Source organism: Monopterus albus, unplaced genomic scaffold, assembly GCF_001952655.1.
Source record: "Monopterus albus unplaced genomic scaffold, M_albus_1.0 scaffold26.1, whole genome shotgun sequence".
Lineage (NCBI taxonomy): Eukaryota > Metazoa > Chordata > Actinopteri > Synbranchiformes > Synbranchidae > Monopterus > Monopterus albus.
In genome coordinates, this window is record NW_018127906.1 from 2973961 (window position 1) to 2977654 (window position 3694).

General features: G+C 37.8%; 1 protein-coding gene across 2 annotated transcripts in view; it reads left to right on the forward strand.

Moving 5' to 3' along the window:
* The first annotated feature begins 3276 nt into the window (after nt 1–3276).
* The window catches only part of cxcl13 (chemokine (C-X-C motif) ligand 13), a 12322-nt gene continuing 11904 nt past the window's right edge, over nt 3277–3694 (forward strand). For both annotated transcript variants that reach the window (XM_020595129.1, XM_020595130.1), the window contains exon 1: nt 3277–3331. The gene's annotated coding sequence lies outside the window, so the exon portion shown is untranslated. The remainder of the gene's footprint in view (nt 3332–3694) is intronic.

The following is a 3694-nucleotide window of genomic DNA, read 5'->3' on the forward strand; positions in this document are numbered from 1 at the left end:
TGTTTCTGTGTCATGTTTTCAATGATCACTGTTGTGTGATTTAAAACTGCTCAAGGGATATTAATGACTAGCTGACAGCTACATATGGGGGTTAACAAGGTGTAGGTGAGGAAGGAAAAACCTGAATGAGTGAAGAAACGTAATAAACGCAGAGGTTTGGCTGCATGTGTCCACTCAGAGATCAGTACAAAGTTGTTCTGAGTGATCATTGTGATGAAGCATTTCTCTCCTGAGGGGAGTGATCTCCCCCAGGATGACAGAGCGCCCCCATCCACAGGACACCAGGGGTCACTGACTGGTCTGATGAGGATGACCATGATTTGAACCAGATGCTGTGGCCTTCCCAGTCACCAGGTCTCAGCCCAGTTGAACAGCTATGGGAGATGTTGGAGTGACGTGTTAGACAGCGTCTCCACCACCACCATCATCATCAAAACACCACACGAGGGAACAGTGTTCGTTCCTCCAGGAGAGTTCAGAGACTTGGAGAGTCAGTGCCAAGGTGGAGCTGTTCTGGTGGCACGTGGAGGCCCAGCACCTCACTGAGACTCTGCGTTGGGTCGTCCTTTCACTTGTCACCCGGCTGTATGTGCATGATCTCTTGTACTGTTACCATTTAAGAAACCAAGCTGATGTCCTGTAATATTTCTAAGAGTTCTTGGCTGAATAATTATAAACAAATAAAACCTTCTACCACTGGAAAATGGGAATGAATAAAACATGTAATTTCTTCATGGTTTTAACTGTTCAGAAAGCCACTTTTAAGAATATCTGAAACTCTAAATGGACCGTCTCAACTTGTAAACCAGATATCATTTAAACCCTCAGAACTGTAATTTAAGGTATAATTTAGATCTGAGAGTTTGCAAAGACAACAAATCACTGAGGCTGAATTTTGGGCCGATGTGTTAAAAATATGTCCCCGATCATCCAACCTGAGATCATTGTAATTCTCTTCCTCCAACAGTAGAGGGTGCTCTACACAACACAACATTTCTTTTTGAGGCAAAGGAGCTCTGGATGTAGGAATAATATCAATGATTAATCTCAACCTCAAGGCCATTATTAGACCCCCACCAAAAAAAGAAGGTTGCTCAACATGTGGTTGGAAACTGATGATAAGAAAGACATTTTTAAAAGGGCCCCCAAATAGTTTTTACAATTAACTTTGTCGTTATTTTCATAGTGGCAGCAGAAAGGTTTCTTAAGGTTTTTGTTATTATTTTAGTGGCTTAATATTTGTACTGTACTCGTGTTATTTATGTTTTGTATTTTATTTCATGCTGCACCTGGGAAACTTTGAATACACCGCGGTGGAAGAAGTATCAATACCACAGTTTCAGAACACTCAATTAAAGTTAAAGGTTTGCATGTAAATTGTACTTAAGTGAAAGAGCAGAAATGTTATTAGTACATTGTACTATTCTGCAGTAAAGTGTCTCATGTGACTGATATATTTTTATAGCTGATATTGGATTGTTAGTGATGCGACACTGCACAGTCAGCATTTTACTGTTGTCACTAGCAGCCACTTTAAATACAGTTTGCTATTTTAGTCCAGTGGTTAGCGGTCAGGTCTGTGGGGCTTTTCTCTAAACATTTATTTTGTTGTGAAATTTGGGATGATTACACTTTTTAAAAATACATTTGAGAAGTTTAGAGGGGAAGTTACTCTTACAGACATCTGTGAAAATGGGCCCCAGCTAGACAGTTTTTGTGTCTTAAAATGGTTGGAAACTACTGGATTAATCTTCAACACTTCAACACCGATTTTGATGAGCTTATCATTTTGAAAACTTGATGTTAAAATGTTAAATTTATAAGTAACCACAAGATAAACCCGTCAAACAACTGTAGTGAACTGAAAAATGCAACACTTCCCTCTGAAATGTGATCGTGTAGTATAAAGTGGTAGCTATAAAATGGAAATACTCAAGCAAACTACAAACTCTCTGATTACACAGTGTCATACAAGGAATGAACTCGAAGTCCATCACAAGACTAAACAAGGAGTTTTGATTTGTAAACCTTGTTTTTCTTCATAAAACAGTGAAAACCTGTCCCTTTTCAAATGCTGGTCATTACATTAATGATTAAGTAAGTAAGTAAGTAAGTAAATTTTATTTATACAGCACCTTAAACAGACAAGGTCACAAAGTGCTTTACAAAGTCAAAAGATAAAAAGAGATAAATAATATACATAAGCCTAAAAGTACTCACATAGCACAACACAATTTATAAAATGAATAAACCCAATCAATTAAAAAACTGTCTAAATAAATGTGACTTCAGCTGTTTTTTAAAATCATCAATAGATTCAGTCATGAGTAAAGTCAAAGGTAGGGCATTCCACAGCCTTGGAGCTACAACCTGAAGACAGGTCCCCCTGAGATTTAAAACGAGTTTTGGGGACCACCAAAAGAGTTTGGTTTACAGAACGAAGAGTACGTTTGGGGGAGTCTGGGGTCAGCAGATCGATAATGTACTGAGGCACCTGCCCATGTAGTGCTCTAAATGTCAGCACTAAGATTTTAAAATCGATTCTAGCTTTGACTGGTAACCAATGGAGCGAATACAAGACTGGAGTGATGTGAGCTGTTCTAGAGGTTCCTGTCAGGAGCCTCACAGCTGCATTCTGGACAATCTGAAGACGATTTAAAATGGACTTATTACAACAGGTAAAAAGAGAATTACAATAATCAATGCGTGAAGAAACAAAAGCATGAATAATCATCTCAAGATCTCCCTTAGATAAAATCTTCCTTAATTTAGATATATTTCTCAAATGAAAGAAGCAATTCCTGACTGTCTTATATGACATTGCCTGGTCCAACACAACACCAAGGCTTCGAAGGCTCAACTGGACAGAAGAGCCCAACAAACCAAGGTGTTGTTTAATTCCGGTAATCTTAGTGTCAGGTGCCACAATAAGTGTCTCAGTCTTGTTAGAATTTATGCAAAGATAATTATTGTTGAGCCAGATCTTAATGGTTGACAAGCACTCTAATAATATCGCTAATTGGTGAAACTCTGATTATGGATTATGGATCATATGTTTCCACGTTGTCCAGGAAAAAGTTAGTCTAAAGCTACAACTCATGATAATTTTCCTCTTTAATGAATAGTTTACACTATAAATTGTCAGGCATGTTCGCCCATACAGGTATTTTCACCTGATTACTGCTGATGATACCGTACCGTAAATGCTCAGCGCAAAGACTTTGCGGATTTCCTATGATATATGTTACCAGCTACGCTAATTACGTACGTTAATAACTTTGGATCTTTAACCGGCGCCACTTCTCGTTTCTAGGAAGATGAAGTTGAATGTGTGAGTTTTGTCTTGTTAGGTATTTTTAGTCAGATAGATATTGGTTAGATACTTGATGTATTAGAAATGTTTAGAGTAGACAGGATGTCTAGTTAGACTGTTAAATGCTTAGTCATTCTCATGAGTTACTGCAGGTTGCTTATGGTGAAGGATAACTAGATAGAAAGTTGATGACTGTTAGAAGACAGGATGTTTAATATTATTATTATGACGTGTATAACTGTTTATGACGTGTATAACTGTAGCCTTAGCCATAATATTTTCTTATGTTTAATGTCATGACACGTCACTAGAGGTCGTGTTAGAATGTTTTAGCTACACACCACATAATCAACAGACATTCACACATTGATTTTCCTCATG